Here is a 19,452-nt window from a genome sequence, read left to right on the forward strand (position 1 = left end):
ATGCAGAGTTACAGTCCCATCTCAGACTTGGCCAGAGCAAAATATTGCAATCAACTGATTACTGAGGTCAAACAACAGGTAACCAACATATTGAGAATAAGCTATGGAGCAAGGGAGCGTGACTAGATGAAAAGAGTCTTTTTATTTAAAGGTATAATATCCCAAACAGCCCTCTGGCACCGTTAATTTCTGTAATACTTTCACACTCTTCAACCTGTCGATGATATTCTAAACCTTAACTTCTTTCTTAAAGGGCTGATTTGGGTTGACTTGTTGAGAATAATGTCTGTAACAGAAAAAGATATCTGTGGTTATAGAACTTATGATAGTTTAGCAGAAGTTATAGATAAATAGGGTAGTGAAGAAGTTAACCAGCTTCATTGTATACCCCAAAGACTTTCTCAATGGCACTGACATAGGCAGCCAATCCTAGGTTATACTTTGTGGCTGTGGGCATGATTTGCCTGGCAGAAAATTCCATAGTGTAGGCTAAACCAAACTATACAATATCTTTCTTGGATGTACCTGGTACTCTGTTTTAGAATCTGCTGTGGGTACAATGGGAATATTTCCACCGCACCTTCCAAATTTTCTTTCTAAATTCTCTTGAAAAAACGTGAGCAAGTGGTGGTTAGAATCTGTCATATTTGAAGGTCAAATGGCCATAGCTGACATGATTATATTCCTCAGCCACTCCCTTAGCATTCAAGTGTGTGTTAGTCGCTCAGTTGTGTCCAACTCTTGAGACCCCATGAACTGTAGCCTGCCAGGCTCCTCTGTCCACGGGATTCTCCAGGCAAGAATACTGGAGTGGGTTGCCATTCCCTTCTCCAGGGGATCTCCCTGACCCAGGGATTGAACCCTGGTCTCCTGCATTGTGGGCAGATTCTTTACTGTCTGAGTCACCAGGGAAGCCCTTAGCATTCAAGTAGAGATCAAAAATAACTATACTGTTCTTTCCCAGAAAAACCTAAGGTTCTGGAGTTGTTGACCCACTGGCAGCTTCAGCAATGATCCTTGCTTTCAGTGTACTGGATTTGGTCAACTGCTTCTCATTGGCTGCAGGGACTGGTATGTCACAGTCTGCTTCCAAGATGCTTCCTTCCAAGGGTTTTGCCTTGGGAAAGTCCAGAATTGATTCATCTTGCAATCTGAAGTCTTCTAGTTCCTTTGGGTCAGTGCCATCTGAATTTCATATGCTCCCATCGACTTCGCCACCATCAACACATTTAGCACCAATATGATGTAAATATGCCTTGCAGTATAGGTCCACATTGCCAAATCTCTGAAAAAATGTTTTATCTCCAAACCTCGGTGTCATTCGTAAAATGCCTGTGTAGGAAACTTCATTGAGGAAATTTTCAATCCCATGGCAAACACCATGACCAGTGGCAGAGATACCTCTGTGGATGCCACTCTGACTGATGGATTTACCAGTAATAGCAGGCATGTACATTAATATCTCAGGGCCCAACGGTGCTGGCACAGTGTCAGCAATCCAGGACATTTTCTCGCTTACCTGTGGCCCTGACTGGGGAAGGCACATCAATTCCAGGACCAATAAAGCTCTGTTTTTCCAGCTCCATGGTGAACCTCCTTGTGATCTTTTCCACTTTATTATCTGTATGGTTCCTGAGATTGATCTTAACATCAGCTTTAGCACCGCCAAATGGCACATCAACACAACACATTTATACGTCTTCAGGCAAACCAAAGCTTTTACTTTATCTACACTCACATCTTCTCACTAACCATTACTTACTTTGCAGGGCGTGCAATGCTAAACTCTGCTGGACCCAGTAGCCCTCAGTGACCTCCCAGGAGCCGCACTGGCGCAGGATGGGGATGGATGGGATAAGCACTTGGTTGCGGGGTTTGATGATTCTCAGGATGCCACGCACCACTTCTGCTCCTCACTCTCCCAGGTCTCACCACTCCCATCAGCTTGTCCTCCATTATGCTAGTGCCATGCCGAAGGAACCAGCTTGAAGAAACCAGCTTTAAGTTTCATCACGGTTGCCATGGTGCCGCCAGGTGGGCAGAAATCAGTTTCAGTCTAATGTTGGCTCCTTGGAAGGCAGGCTCATATTTACTTATTTCCCGAGTAAAAGGTACAGATGGAGGCCCTTGGGTCATTCATGAAGTGAGGGAGTCTGTACATGGTTGCATAATTCAGCACACACCATCGAGCTCGATAATCACTCCTCTGGCCTGGTGTGTGCGCTTCTGTGGAAAGAGGGCCCTGAGACCCAGAAGCGACCTGTGGTTGTTTGGGCAGAGATTTCTGAGGCCCAGATCTTTGGAGCACGAGCCAGAGTGTGCTGGTTGTGGTTGGCTGTATCCACTTAACTCTGCAAGACCCTCACCCTGTGAAGAATAACAGGCGGGGAAGGAGGTCAAACAAGTCCTAAAACACAGTTTCAGGCCTGGACCACAGTCACCCCACGTCTAAAGGTGGTACCCTTACCGGCCTGGGTTCTTAAACTCTTTGTTTAATCAATACAAATTGATGCGAGGTCAGACAAGAAATTCAGGCAAGGCTTTACTGGGACTCGCTGCAGCTGGAGGAAGTGAAAACAAGTAACAGGGGCCCTTGCTCGCTTCATGAGATGGTGGGGTGACCTAGTCCCTTAAATGGGCTGAGGGCAGGGGCAGACACATGGCTCAGGCCAGTGGGTGACTTAGATGGTCTGCCCACTCCCTTGATGGTGCTGTTTGCAGGGGTCCTAGGTCATACCCTGGTTTTGCTACTGACACTTCAGATGTAGCAGTTGGGTTTTGGTCTTTTTGTATCTTGTTGCTCTTGATTTGCCCCAGCTGCACATGCTTGCAGTTAATTTCAGTCCTTGATGTATTCTGTCACTGGCGGAGATGTTTGTCCAGGTGCAAACACTGCAGCAAAGGTCCCCAGGTCGCAGCCTGTCTCTGTACTGTTTAAAGGCAATTTGTCTTTTGTCTCAGGCTGTTTTAAAATTGTTCTTTGTGTCTTTGGTTTTCAGTATTTTATTACGAATGCCTAGATGTGGTTTCTGTTGTATTGATCTTTCTGGAGATTCATAGTGGTTACTGAACTACTCTTGTCTCTAAATCCACTCTTATGCTTTGTGATGTGCAGAATATGGAAAGTATATTTCTTCTTGGACATACCACTCCTCTTAGGTTGTGGCACTAAAGGCAGATTACTTGATGTTTCTACTAACATCACCTCCCGTGCCCACCACAGCAATAGCTGGGGTCCCAGCTTAGCTTTTATCAGCACTCCTGGAACTAGTCTCCCCATGCCCTCTCAGACATAGCAGCAGCAAGAAAGCACCCCTTCCCAGCTCCATAAGACACCCTCTTCTCTGAGCTCCTGAGATGGCAGCACAGATGGACAGCATCCCTGTTAGGGATCTGAGTCCCAGCTCACAGAGAATCTCTTGCAGACTTGAAGTTGCTGATGATCCAACCTCTTATCTTTGTTCCCTTAGCCCCAGTTCCTATGATTACTCTGTATTACCATAATGTTCCTTTTCACTTTTCTAATTTCTCAACTTCTATTTAACTATGTTTCCATATTAAATTACATTGCTCTGTCCCATTCTGTCCTCTTTCTATAACTCTAAATATGTTGGATCTTTGCTATTTCCCACAAGACTTTGATGATTTTATGCTATATTTCTCTTTTAAAAAATCTCTTTCAGTTAGGATATTTTCTGTTGACCCACCTTCTAGTTTTATTATCTTCTGTTTCTAATCTGTTTAATTTTGGTTATTATATTTTTCAATTCTAGAGTTTACTGTTGGTTATATTTTATAGAATCCAGTCCTCTAGAGACATTCTCCATTTTGTCATATATTTTTTTGAACATATTAGTCAAAGTCATTAAAAAATGCATGTATGAATAGATAACAAGTGTTGCCAAGGATGTGGAGAAAAAGGAACCCTTGTGCACTGTTGTTGGGAATATAAATTAATATAGCCATTATAGGAAACGATATGGAGGGTCCTCAAAAAATGAAAAAAATAGGACTGATGTATGATTCAGCATCCTACTTCTGTGTATATTCCCAAAGGAAGAGAAATAATTAATTGAAGAGATATCTGCATTACTATGTTCACTGCAGATTATTCACAAGAGCCAAGACATGGAAACAATCTAAGTTTATGCCAGTGGATGAATGGTTAGAGAAAATGTGGTATATCTATAGAATGAAATATTATTCAGCCACAAAAAGGAAATCCTACCATCTGTGACAAAATGGATGGACCTGGAGGGCAGTAAGCTAGGTGAAATAAGTCAAAAAGGGAAAGAAAAATACTGTATAATCTTACTCATATAATCTAAAAAGTCTAAACTCTTAGAAACAGAGAGCAGATTGGTGGTTGCCGGGGCTGAGGATCGGGGGAAATGAGTTGCTGGTCAGAGGGTATGAACTTCGAATTATAAGATGAATAAATTCTGGGAATCTAATGTACAGCATGGTGACCAGTTAACATTGTATTACATTCTTTAAATTTTCTAACAGAGTAGGTCTTACATGTCCTCAGCATATATCCACAAAATGGTAATTACCTGACGTGATGAATGTGTTAATTAACCTTGCTGTGCTCATTCGCTTGATCATGTTTGACTCTTTCCAACACCATAGACTGTAGCCTACCAGGCTTTGCTGTCCATGGAATTTTCCAGGCAAGAATAGTGGAGTGTGTTGCCATTTCCTACTCCAGGGATTCTTCCTAACCCAGGGACGGAACCGTTATTGTGGTAATTATTTCACAATATACACGTGTATCAAATCATCCTGCTGTGTGCTTTATACTCACACTATGTTCTTTGTCAATTATATAAAGGCAGGAAAAAAGGCAAATGTTTATTGAACAAACAAATGGATGAATTAATATGAAAAAAATAAAATGCATGTCTAATAACTCCTGACATCTCCAGTGAGTCTGTTCCCATGGTCTTTTTCTTTTTTTGACCCATTTTTCCCATGGTCATGTATGGATGTGAGAGTTGGACTGTGAAGAAAGCTGATCGCTGAAGAATTGATGCTTTTGAACTGTGGTGCTGGAGGAGACTCTTGAGAGTCCCTTGGACTGCAAGGAGATCCAACCAGTCCATTCTAGAGATCAATCCTGGGTGTTCATTGGAAAGACTGATGCTGAGACTGAAACTCCAATACTTTGGCCACCTCATGCGACGAGTTGACTCACTGGAAAAGACTCTGATGCTGGGAGGGATTGGGGGTGGGAGGAGACGGGGACGACAGAGAATGAGATGGCTGGATGGCATCACCAGCTCGATGGACATGAGTTTGAGTGAACTCCGGGAGTTGGTGATGGACAGGGAGGCCTGGCGTGCTGTGATTCATGGGGTCGCAAAGAGTCGGTCACGACTAAGCAACTGAACTGAACTGAACTGAGTCCTGCCTTAAGGAATATCTGACATTTTTAGAAATAAAATTGAGACTCTTTCTTATGTTATCTTAGTACAGAAAAGAATGACTTTTGCTTTGTTCTATTTCGTGTTTGCGGGAGACCCGGGTTCGATCCCTGGGTTGGGAAGATCCCTGGAGAAGGAAATGGCAACCCACTCCACTACTCCTGCCTGGGGAATCCCACGGATGGAGGAGCATGGTAGGCTACAGTCTACGGGGTCACAAAGAGTCGGACACGACTGAGTGACTTCACTTTCATTATTACTCTTATGGTATAGTGTTTCCATGACCTTCCATGGTTCTAACTAAAGGAATAATTACCACTCACCCCTTCTTGATGGGTCCTCAGCTCTACAGATAGATCTGCTTGGCTTCTCAGCCTCATGGCCTTTGCTTTCTGTTCAGCTTATTATCCTCTTATCATGTGCTGCATATGGCACAAACGTATCTCCTGCGGAAAATTGATGCAGAATGTTGGGCTCACCTTCAAACATTTTGCTTCTTTTGGGAATATTGGCCCAATAAATCCTGGCTGCTTTGGTATCCCTGAACTTCAGGTTTTGTGTCCATATACCCATGAACTGCCAAAAGCTCAGCTAATGTTCTCAGCCTCTTAGCTATCAGTTTCTGCTAGGCTTCTCATCTCTTGGCTATGTACCACTTACAAATAGACAAAGGCCTGGAGGAGACAGTTAATGCAGAATATCAAGCTCATCTCAGTGTTCTTCTCTTCCCAGTGAGGTCTTATTCTCTGACTCTTGACAGATTTGTTAGACTTTCCAGTACTTTCAAACAAATGCATTTTCCTTTTCATTTATCTTTCTCTAGTTCTCAAAGGGAATGTTGATCAGATAAAGCTGTCCCTGCATGATCAGAAGTAAGGTGTCTACATTCTGTATAACTCAGAAAATGAGAGATTTCTAGAATGATGGCCTAACTTTTAAATGAAAGCCTTGACTTCCCCCAAAGTCTCAGTTTGGGCTGTCTTCTGTTTCTCTACCATTCGGCTCTTAGTTGCTTTTCTCTGGATGCTCCACCTTCACCTCTGTGATAATTGGGCAGTGTGAGGTGACTTAAAGTGGAAAGTCTAAATCTTTTCATTTTTCAGATATTTGGGTGGGGGAAGGAGAAAGAAAGACGAAAAAATCTGGTTTGAAAGGATCTGGGAAACCACACTCTGTCCACCTCTGCACCTTTCTCTTATGCCCAGAAAAATTAAATGCATTGATAGTGTTCCTAGTATTCATATCCCAGGTTTCTAAATCTTTCAACAAAGTCCTTTAGGAATTTCAGGATAAGTACCACTTCCTATTCAGAGATGACATTTGAGTGATTGCTTCTATTAATTTCTCTCATAAATATTCAACTCTCTGTGTGTATATAGTTGAGGCTTGCTGAAGAATTGATGCTTTTGAACTGTGGTGTTCGAGAAGACTCTTGAGAGTCCCTTGGACTGCAAGAAGATCCAACCAGTCCATTCTAAAGGAGATCAGTCCTGGGTGTTCATTGGAAGGATCGATGCTAAAGCTGAAACTCCAATACTTTGGCCACCTCATGTGAAGAGTTGACTCACTGGAAAAGACTCTGATGCTGGAAGGGATTGGGGGCAGGAGGAGACGGGGACGACAGAGAATGAGATGGTTGGATGGCATCACCGACTCGATGGACATGAGTTTGAGTGAACTCCGGGAGTTGGTGATGGACAGGGAGGCCTGGAGTGCTGTGATTCATGGGGTGGCAAAGAGTTGGACACGACTGAGCAACTGAACTGAACTGAACTGTTCAGCAAAAGACAGTCCTAAGGCATTTGTTCTAGTGTGCACAAGTACTACACAGTTGCTGCCAAGATAACTGTTGGACTGTGGCTATTCAGATTCTGTATCTTTTTTTGCATACTTGCAATATTTTAAATATTTTCTGTTAACAATAACGACACATTTCCAACTTCCTATTTCTGATTTGAAAAATCTTACTAAACACAAATTCATGTGCTCAATCCATAGTGAGGCCAAACAAACTAAAATATTGGAGTTTGAAATAGAGAAAGGTTTAGTGCAGGGCCATACAAGGAGAATTGGTGGCTCATGTCCCTCAAAACCTTGAACACCCAAAAGGGTTTCAGCAAAACATTTTTTAAAAGCAAGGAGAAGGAGGGTTGGTTGTTGTAAACTTCTTGGTGGGGGAATCCCTTGTTCTTACAGCTACCCCCACAGGTCAGGTCATAATGTACTTGTAAACTTTCAGCAAGACTAATATTATCCTTTATTTTGCAACTTTTTATCTCTGGATGAATGGAAAAATAAAAGGTCAGAATCTTGAGAATGGGATATCCTATATATTTCAGGATATAGGCAGCATTCTTATCTGGCAGCAAAGGCAATAGAATACAAAGGTTAAAGTAAAAGAAACAGATCTCATATGGAGTCAGATTTGCTCTTCACTGTTACGAAACTGGTGCTATGTTTGCCCCAAGGATTGTAAGACTTTTATGCAGAATGTATCCTAGAGAACCACATTGTATTAAATCCATGATCTGGAAAAGCAGACTTCTATTTATAGGTTTTTTAAAAGCATCACATACGGGTTTATAAATTTTCTGCAGATCATAAATGTAAAAATACTTTCTACAGTTCAGCAATACAAAAAAAAATGGTGAAGGGGGGAAAGAAATCCTTGACAATTTCTCATTTTCTTTTACTTATAAAAAATGAAAACAGAAGTGTTTTCTGTTTTATATACTGAATGTCCAGGTACACTATTACAATTTAGCCAAAGACTGCCAAGTTCAATTGAATTCCATTATAAAGTATTGATTGGTTAGAAAAGAGAATTATCTAAACCCCAGACTGTCAAGAACTGTTATTTAAACACCCTTGTGTGTAATTTTACCCAATGCATTCATTTTATACTATTCTAATAACATTTAAAAAAACCCTAAAATTCTATTAAAAACATTGACTTTAAAGAAACTATAAGATGATTTTGAATGTTTCAAAGTGAAAATGCAGTTGCTCAGATGTGTCTAACTCTTTGCAACTCCATGGACTGTAGCCCACCAGGCTCCTCTGTCTATGGAATTCTACAGGTAAGAATACTGGAGTAGATTGCCATTCCCTTCTCCAGGGAATCTTCCCAACCCAGAAACAGAACTCAGGTTTCTTGCATTGCAGGCAGATTCTTTACCATCTGAGCCACCAAGATCTTTAATCTTAAGGAAACTCTCTTACCATGTTAAATTTCATTGAGATTTCACTTAAGATTGGCATCTTCCCGACACAGGGATTAAACCCAGGTCTCCTGCATTGCATGCAGATTTGCAGACTCTTTACTGTCTGAGCCACCAGGAACCCATAATGAATACTGGAGTGGGTTACCATGCCCTCCTCCAGGGGATCTTCCCAACCTAGGGATCAAACCCAGGTCTCCCATATTGCAGGTAAATTCTCTACCATCTGAGCCACTAGGGAAATCCAAGAATACTGGAATGGGTAGCCTATCTCTTCTCCAAGGATCTTCCCAACCCAGGAATGAAACTGGGGTCTCCTGTATTGCAGGCAGATTCTTTACCAGCTGAGCTGCCGTGTTAGGCTAGATTGTTTCATCACAGCAGTGTCAGGGGTCCAAAAGTTATTTATATCTACTTTTATGGATATTAAAATAGAATGGCATCCTCTTATGAACTATGATTATCACTTATTACATGTACATGTATTATTTCAGTACTCTTTATGAGGAGTCTAATATGAGGAGTTGTTCAGTCACTAAGTGGTGTCTGACTGTTTGCGACCCCATGAACTGCAGCACGCCAGGCTTCCCTGTTGTTTATCTCCCAGAGTTTGCTCCAGTTCCCATTGAGTTGGTGATGCGATCCATCCTCTGTTGTCCCCTTCTCTTCCTGCCTTCAATCTTTCCCAGCATCAGGATCTTTTCCAGTGAGTTGGCTCTTCACATTAGGTGGCCAAAATATGAGGAATATGTACTATATATTACAGTATGACTATAAGGACTATAATAATTATGTTTTTTAGGTGAGGAAGCTTAAGACGAGAAATGCCAAGCTACCTTGCACTACATTCAGTTCAGTTCAGTTCAGTTCAGTCGCTCAGTCGTGTCCGACTCTCCACAACCCCATGAATCACAGCACACCAGGCCTCCCTGTCCATCACCAACTCCCGGAGTTCACTCAAACTCATGTCCACAGAGTCGGTGATGCCATCCAGCCATCTCATTCTCTGTCGTCCCCTTCTCCTCCCGTCCCCAACCTTTCCCAGCATCAGAGTCTTTTCCAGTGAGTCAACTCGTCGCATGAGGTGGCCAAAGTATTGGCGTTTCAGCTGTAGCATCAGTCCTTCCAATGAACACCCAGGATTGATCTCCTTTAGAATGGACTGGTTGGATCTCCTTGCAGTCCAAGGGACTCTCAAGAGTCTTCTCCAGCACCACAGTTCAAAAGCATCAATTCTTCGGCGATCAGCTGTCTTCACAGTCCAACTCTCACATCCATACATGACCACGGGAAAAACCATAGCCTTGACTAGACGGACCTTGGTTGCACTACATTACACAGCTGTTAAAAAGGAAAGCTAAAATTCAAATCAAGGCAGCCTTATCCAGAGCCCATAGATACAAGCACTACAAAACATAACTTCATAAGAAATATATCACTGTAAGTAGGGTGTATTTTAGGAATTGTATTCCAATTTGGCAGATAAGGAAGTGCTTCTTTGAGAAAGTGATATGTGAGATAGACTAGAAGGATAAGTAGGAGTTATGCCAAGGTTTAGAAAACTGAACTAAATTCCAAGTGAGGATAGAGTAATAGCACTCTATATACATTGTCCCAAGATGAAAAATGTGACCTCTTCTAAGAACAGAGAGTAACCTGTCATGCCTGCAGTGGGAATTTTTGACAGAGTGGTGAGGAATATTATGAGCGTAGAAATTTAGACTGGACCACATGGTAATCAAGTGTTCTTTATCTATGTAAAAAAAAAAAAGAAAGAAACATGGACTTGGTTATGTGGGTGATGGAGCATCACTGAAGTGCAGTAAGCTGGGGTGTTAAATATATTTCATTTTGGAAAGATCACTCTCTATAGAGTTATGCTTTGTTTTTGCATCCCTTCCACTGGTTTTCTAGTTAAGGCAGAGCATTTTGTTATCGAAAAATTCTAATATTGACCCCAAATTGGATCCCTCAAACTCTCTAGATTAGTCTTATTTCTATTCTCTCTAATTAACATAGAGTGTAATCTAAATGACCTACATGTCAAATTTATATATAATGGGATTAATATAATTATGGTAGAAAATATGTGTATACCATAAAGATAAAATGTAAAAAAATAATCTAGATATGTTTTAATTTTTTCCTTTAATTTTCACAACTTGTAATCAGGTTCGTTAATTCATTTCAGGCACATAAAGTATTAGCACTTATTTTCTTCAAGTTATCCTGCTTGTTTTATAAAAGTGTTTTTATTGTAAATTAGAATATATATGTTATGTATAAAATATATATAAGTATTACATACATATGTTAGATATATATTTGTGTGTATTTATATATGAAAAATGAAAGTGTTAATTGCTCAGTTGTGTCCAACTCTTTGTGACCCCATGGACTGTAGCCTGCCAGGCTCCTCTGTCCATGGAATTTTCCAGGCAAGAATACTGGAGTGGGTTGCCATTCCCTTCTCCAGGGGATCTTCCAGGTCACCTGCATTGCAGGTGGATTGTTTACCATCTGAGCCACCAGTGAAGCCCCTTTGTGTGTGTGTGTGTGTGTGTATAAAACCTAAAAATGTATAGTATGGTGTTACATAGTTTCTTCACTGTAAAGTAGCCTTTTCTTTTGTAATTAATTTGCGGAGAGGTATTTTGAAACTATATAAATATCTTGTTCTTTGGTAGCCATGCCCTCCTCCAGGGTATCTTCCTGACCCAGGGATCAAACCCGTGTCTCTCTCTCTTTTTTTTATTTTTATTTATTATTTTTTAAAATTTATTCATTTTAATTGGAGGCTAATTACTTTACATTATTGTGTTGGTTTTGCCATACATGACATGAATCTGCCCCGGGTGTACATGTGTTCCCCATCTTGAACCCCCCTCCCACCAACCTCCCCATCCCATCCCTCTGGTTCATCCCAGTGCACCAGCCCCGAGCATCCTGTATCATGCATTGAACCTATACGAGAACCTGTGTCTCTTATGTCTCCTGCATTGGCAGGTGGGTTCTTTACCACTAGTGCCACCTGGGAAGTCCCATTAAACTTTTACCCCATAGATAAATAGTTTAATAACTTCCTAACTTCTTCATTCCTTCTTTATTAGTTTATATTCTTCTGCAATTGTAGTCTTTCTTCCTATCTCTGTCTCTTTTCTCATTTTCTCAGTACATACTCATGGGTTCTTATTTTATTCATAGATTATAATCAATTACTATTATTATTTATTGTTATGCTAAAGTTATCTCAGATATGGAGAAGGCAATGACACCCCACTCCAGTACTCTTGCCTGGAAAATCCTGTGGATGGAGGAGCCTGGTAGGCTGCAGTCCAGGGGGTCGCTAAGAGTCGGATACGACTGAGCGACTTCACTTTCACTTTTCACTTTCATGCATTGGAGAAGGAAATGGCAGCCCACTCCAGTGTTCTTGCCTGGATATGCCCAGTGGGTTTCCCTCCAAGTTGGCTTCTCTTTCCTTTTGTTGTGTCCCATCATTACTTGTGGAGAAGGAAATAGCAACCCACTCCACTTCTTGCCTGGAGAATTCCATGGACAGAGGAGCCAGGTGGATTATGGTCCATGGGGTCGCAAAAGAGTTGGACATGATTGGGTGACTAACAAGCTTATCATTACTTAATCAGTTCCTTTTGGATCACAGAAAGATTCATCTTGTACTTTTCTTGCCCTAGCCTTGGATCAGTCTTTATTCCAAGATACCCTGGTTTCTTAAAGGGAAAATATATTTAGAAAATAAGATCTGGATCCTAGGTGAGTCATAATTATGTCACTGTTATATCATTGCCTCTAGACTCTTAGCAGATAGAACTAGGAAAAATGTGTTTGTGTATAATTATAAACACATTTATGTAAATGTATTATATAAACATACAGATTTGTCTCGGCCTTTCTGTATTTGGTATTCTCCTTTCTAATAGTGAGAACCTTGGCTCCTATTTGTCTCCACATCCTTTGTAAAATTCTAAAATACATAAAAAATGTATTTTAGAAATACATTTGTAAAATCTATAGAAAAATACATTTTACAATGTAAAATGTAAAAATGTATACAAAAAATTCTAAAATACATTTCAGAATTTACAGTGAGAAACCTATTAACTGTCAATATTATTCTTTTAATATTTAAATTAACTTTATTTTTCGGAAGAGTTATTTTTGAAGTAACTATTTACAGAAAAATTGAAAAGATAGTATATTTTTCATATTCCCTGAATCCAGTTTCACCTATTAACATCTTACATTAATACAGTATACGTTAGAATTAATGAAACAATATTGAAAATTATTCATTGAGCTCCATAGTTTAAAAGTTCAGATTTATTTAGATTTTACATAATGTCCTCTTTTTTGGTCGCCTTAGGGTCCTATCCAGGGATACCTTATTATATTGAGTTGTCATGTTGCCATAAGACTTACTTGGTTGTGACAGATTTTTAGGCTTTTTTTGTTGTTATGATCTTGACAGTTCTAAGTAGTTCAGTTCAGTTCAGTTGCTCAGTCATGTCCAACCCTTTGCGACCCCATGGACTGCAACACGCCAGGCTTCCCTGTCCATCACCAACTCCTGGAGCTTACTCAAACCCATGTCCGTTGAGTCGGTGATGCCATCCAACATCTCATCCTCTGTCATCCCCTTCTCCACCCGCCTTTAATCTTTCCCGGCATCAGGTCTTTTCAAATGAGTTGATTCTTCGCATCAGGTGGCCAAAGTATTGGAGCTTCAGCTTCAGCATCAGTCCTTCCAATGAATACTGGTCAGATATTTTGAAGACTATCCCTAAATTTGAGCTTGTCTGATGTTTTCCTCATGATTAGACTGGGGTTAAAGGTTTTAGGGAGGAAGATCACAGAGGTAAAGTACCATTTTCATCATGTCATATCAAGAGTACACACAGCCAACAAACCTTATCACTGCTGAAGGTTACCTAGCTCATGTGTCTCAGCTAGCGCTTTTGAAATTTACACCTTGTAGTTACTCTTATTTCCTCCAAGTTGGCTTCCCCCGCCCCCATATGATTCTCTTTGGAAGGAAGTTACTATGCACACCTTATAATTATGGAATGAGGTTATTCTTCAGCTCCTTGAGGGTGATGTATTTGCATAAATTATTTGAAATTACGCATGGGAGATTTGTTTCTTCTTCACCATTTATCTGTTCAGTATTTACATCACTGTGATCACATATTTTGTGTTTTAATCCAGTACTATTTTATTTTTTGCTCAAATTGTTCTGGCTTTGGTCATTGAGACCTCTTTCAGTTGCTTCCTGTGATCCTTTGACAAACACCCATTATTTATTTGTGTGTGTGTCTTTGTGTTTTTTAGCATTTTCATACTCTTTGGTACTATCAGTTCAGTTCAGTTCAGTTGCTCAGTCGTGTCCGACTCTCCGCGACCCCATGAATCACAGCACGCCAGGCCTCCCTGTCCATCACCAACCCCCGGAGTACACTCAAATTCATGTCCACAGAGTCGGTGATGCCATCCAGCCATCTCATTCTCCGTCGTCCCCTTCTCCTCCCGCCCCCAACCTTTCCCAGCATCAGAGTCTTTTCCAGTGAGTCAACTCGTCGCATGAGGTGGCCAAAGTATTGGAGTTTCAGCTTTAGCATCAGTCCCTCCAATGAACATCCAGGGTTGATCTCCTTTAAAATGGACTGGTTGGATCTCCTTGCAGTATAAGGGACTCTCAAGAGTCTTCTCCAACACCACAGTTCAAAAGCTTCGATTCTTCGGCGATCAGCCTTCTTCACAGTCCAACTCTCACATCCATACATGACCACGGGAAAAACCATTGCCTTGACTAGACGGACCTTGGTTGGCAAAGTAATGTCTCTGCTTTTTAATATACTATCAAGGTTGGTCATAACTTTCCTTCCAAGGAGCAAGCGTCTTTTAATTTCATGGCTGCAATCAGCATCTGCAGTGATTTTGGAGCCCAAAAAAATAAAGTCTGACACTGTTTCCACTGTTTTTCCATCTATTTCCCATAAGATGCTTCAAATTCATCTTGTATATATATTCCCTGTTTTATCCCTAGAATAAGCCATTTCTTCAAGGAGCCCTGGTTCTTTGCAATGGCTGCTGATACTAGAAACCAAGATCTGAGAGGTCGATGTGATTTGTTGCTTCTAATATGTTCGGGCCCTATCAGTTGATAGCAAAAAAATAAATGTGTGCATTCTAACCCATCTGTATAAACATACCTATAAATATTTTTATATGAAACCATTTGCAACTGTATTAAGCTAAACATGAGTTCATATTGGTGTTTCCAACTCTATTATCATATGGATCATTCTAGTCTTCCCTGCTTATCTGCAATCTCCCATTTCAACTGTGAGAATCTTGGTTCCTACCACCTGCTGTTTATTTATTTAATTCCAGTATACATGAATAGCAGCATCAGAATTGTTAACCCATTTCCACTGTGGGAAACAAGTTTGTCAGTTAAGGTACTGTGTGCTTATGTATAGTTGCTTTTGTCTTTAGTCATACATCTTATAGATTCTACTAATTTCCAGAGCTATTTAGATCAGCCCCTTTTCCCCATAACAAGTTCAGTGAACTTGTTTCATACATTTATAATATAGTTAAATTGCTTGATTATATTCTGCTTTCCATCATGCTAATGATATATTTTTAAATTGGTATATATTAGTTTCCGTTTTTTTTTTGCTGTAAAGTTCAGAGGGCCTTGTCAGATGCCTAGTGTGATGTATCCACAATTATAGTACCATACAGAATAGTTTCACTGCCCTAAAAGTCCTGTGCCTCACTTATTCAGCCCCCTACCACTTTCCCCTAAACTAATGACTACTAATATCTACTGCCTGTATAGTTTTGCCTTTTCTAAAAGATTATAAAAATAGAAAATAGAGTTCAGTTCAGTTCAGTTCAGTCGCTCAGTCATGTCCGACTCTCCGCGACCCCATGAATCACAGCACGCCAGGCCTCCCTGTCCATCACCAACTCCTGGAGCTCACTCAGACTCAAGTCCACAGAGTCGGTGATGCCATCCAGCCATCTCATTCTCTGTCGTCCCCGTCTCCTCCCGCCCCCAATCCCTCCCAGCATCAGAGTCTTTTCCAGTGAGTCAACTCGTCGCATGAGGTGGCCAAAGTATTGCAGTTTCAGCTTTAGCATCAGTCCTTCCAATGAACACCCAGGATCGATCTCCCTTAGAATGGACTGGTTGGATCTCCTTGAGGTACAAGGAACTCTCAAGAGTCTTCTCCAACACCACAGTTCAAAAGCATCAATTCTTCGGCTATCAGCTTTCTTCACAGTCCAACTCTCACATCCATACATTTCAGACTGACTTTTTTCACTTACCAATATGTATTTAAGATTTGTGTTTTTTTTCCCCCTCTGTGGTTTGATAAAGTGTGTGAAAGTTGTTCAGTTGTGTCCAACTCTTTATGACTCCATATACTATATGGTCTATGGAATTCTCCAGGCCAGAATACTGGAGTGGGTAACCTTTTCCTTTTCCAGGGGATCTTCTCAACCCAGTGATTGAACCCAGGTCTCCCACATTGCAGGCAGATTCTTTACCAGCTGAGCCACAAGGGAAGACCCTGTGATTTGATAGCTCATTTATTTTTATCACTGAATTACATCCCTGTCTGAATGTACCCTAGTTTATCCATTCAACTACTGAAGAACATCTTGGTTGCTTCTGGTTTTTATACAACTGTAAGCACAATCACTTCTAATTATTCATGATAGTTCTGTAAAGTCACTGTGAACACTGAATTAGTGAATACAGACTTTTTGCTCCTAGGGGAAATACAGGATTAGATTCCTGTAAACCTTTAGTCCACATTTTCACCAGATGATCAGTACATAACTTTGTTTTATGTGTTTCTGCCTAAAGACACCTTATATACACTTACAAATAATTAATTGCACAGTCTTAAATGATTTTAAACCAGGGGCTTTGGAGTTTATTTTTATTATATATGTTAATTTGCCAACATCCTTGTAAAACAAGTCAGTCTCATCAGTGTTGAAAACTTTCTCTTCCACATAACCCTTTCCCTGTGTAACACTTAATAGGTATTAAAAAAACTTCTTCTACAGCCTCGTGGTCTTCAGAAACTATCACCTGCAAATTTAACATTTTTGATGTTGTATTACCTTTTGAAATGTGAGTCAGCTAGCCAAGAGGGTTTAGCATTTTCCTCACCCTGGGTAGCATTCTTTTGGTCTTCAGCCTCATGACAATGTGGTCCACTATACTTTTAAAAATATTCTTAAGACAAGTTTTAGATACAAAGCCAAATTGAGCACAAAGTACAGGCCTTATACTCCTTCCCTGACTCATGCACAACTTCCTCTCCTATCAACACCCCACACCAAAGTTATCTTTCTACCATCTCTGTAGTTTTGTCTTTTCCAGAATGCCATATTCTTGGAATCATACAGTATGCTGCCTTTTCAGATTGGCTTCTTGCACTTAGTAATATGCATTTCCTTCATGTCTTTCCATGAGTTGATAGCTCATTGCTTTTTAGGGCTGAATAAGCGACTGAACTGAACTGAATGTTCCATTGTCTGAATGTAGCTTAATTTTTCCATTAACCTATTGAAGGAAATCTTGTTTGCTTCCAAGTTCAGGGAATTATGAATAAAGCTGCTGTGAACATCAATGTGTACATTTTTGTGTGGATATAACTTTTCAACTCATTTGGGGAATTCGAAGGAGCATGATTGCTGAATTATATGGTAAAAGCAAGTTTAATTTTCTAAGAAACTGCCAAATTGTCTTTCAAAGTGGCTATACCATTTTGCATTCCCACTAGCAGTGACTGAGAGCTCTTGTTGTTCTACATTCTAACCAGCTATTTATTGTCAGTTTTTAGATTTAGGCCATTGTGATAGGTGTCTCATGGTATCTAATTGTTATAAGTTCCCTAATGACATTGATGTTGAGTGTCTTTTTATATGCTTGTTTTCTATCTGTATATCTTCTTTAGCGAGCAGTCTGTTCTCAATTTTTAAACTGAGTTGTTTATTTTCTTATTGTTGAGTTTTAATTATTTTTTGGTATATTTTTGTTTATCTGATGTGTCTTTTGCAAATATTTTCTGCCAATCTGTCTTCTCATTCTCTTGAGTTTTAATTATTTTTTGGTATATTTTTGTTTATCTGATGTGTCTTTTGCAAATATTTTCTGCCAATCTGTCTTCTCATTCTCTTGACTTTTAGAAGTAAAATTTTGAAGGTAACTTTATCAATACTCTTTAAGATTTTTTTTTGCCTATTTTTCTTGATGAATTTTGCTGTCTGTCAACTTCTATAAAATGTCTTACAGGGATTTATATTTATCTGCTCTGGGAACTGGAAAACCACTGAAAACATTTTAAATACTTCTGAATTAGCGTGAAAATATAAGGGATCCTTGTGTAGTTTCTGTTTTCAATACAACCCTGAAATTATGGGGTCTCTCTATCATGTGAAAAAATTTCCATTACTTTTGTAGTCTCAGTTTAAAGACTCAACATTTGTCTCTCAACAAATACCAAGTCAGTATCTAATGAGGTGATGCTTTTTAAAACTTATTTTATTGTTATAATGGATTTTTATTTATTATTTTACTGGTATTGTGACAAATTCTCACCACTGGTTTTAAATTCTATGTTGTATCATTTTTTAATATGCTATTTTCTTTTTGTCTAAATTTTTGTTGGGAAAAGAACAAGTAAGAATTAAAAACTCCACCTTTTATGTCATGATATATGCTTTATATGTGTTTGCAACATCTTTGATAAATATCCTAAGTAGTTTTTTTCTTGAAGGAAGTATTTTTGGACTAGTTGACTTTTTCTATAGTTTCGGGGGATAGCCATGTTGGAGTCATAGACTGTGAGGCCAGTCAGATCACAAGATATTAGAAATGAAAGAAGGCTTCAGCATTTTGTAGTTATGTTTCCTTATTTATAGGGTAGGAAACTGAGACCTATAGGTCCATAAGTTGGGTAAAGTTAAAATGGGTTTGTGACTTTATAATCCAGATCTTCTCCTAATCTGTGCTGTTGTTCTCTGAGCCAAATGCAAGACCATACTTGGACATTCAAGCACTACACTCCACTACCCAGTAAGAGCCAATAGGATAGACGTCTTTTACACCACATTTATTTTTATCAGCTGTTGTTTGCTGGTTTCTTTGCTTGGCGGTTCTGATGTGTGTGGGTCTCACTTGATTTCCAGGTTCCCAATTGTAGACATAGACCTTGGCATCTCTGCCCATGGGTATCACTCCCTCTTCCAGATCAGTGGTGATGCCTGCCCAATAACTTTGTTTTTCAGGCAACCAAAGCTGTGCCCTAGATGTCGCAGTCATATGGATGAGAATAAAATAAATTTAGTTTATGAGGAAGATGGCACTGAAACTAAAATCAGTCCTACAGATGATACTTCTGCCCTCATGACTATTCCCCAGGATATCAAACACACACTAAGGGAGGAGACCCACCGGTTGCACACCATTTTCTTTCTGTGTAGGTGCCCACGCTTTGCTGCCCTACACTTGCTGCCTATGCTGTACTGAGGAGAAAGGAAATTTTCTGCCTTAATTTCTGAGTCAAAAGTGAGTTTTGAATGATGACAGAGGTTTTGTGAGTGTATATATTCTTTCAGAAAGGTGTGATCTTATTGCCAAAATATTGGGGCATTTTGTATTTTGATCCTATATGGGGGAAATGAGATAAAATATTTGAAATGGGACTATTCAGGAAAATACACAGAGTCACTGTACTTAGACACATGCAGATGAA

At 39.9% G+C, this 19,452-nt stretch overlaps 1 pseudogene; it reads right to left on the reverse strand.

The window, feature by feature from the left end:
* Nucleotides 1–367: 367 nt before the first annotated feature.
* On the reverse strand, nt 368–5,806 carry LOC129535996 (glutamate dehydrogenase 1, mitochondrial-like; annotated as a pseudogene).
* Nucleotides 5,807–19,452: the final 13,646 nt, after the last annotated feature.

Source organism: Moschus berezovskii, chromosome 6 (assembly GCF_049115385.1).
Source record: "Moschus berezovskii isolate FMDL1 chromosome 6, NW_MosBer_1.0, whole genome shotgun sequence".
Lineage (NCBI taxonomy): Eukaryota > Metazoa > Chordata > Mammalia > Artiodactyla > Moschidae > Moschus > Moschus berezovskii.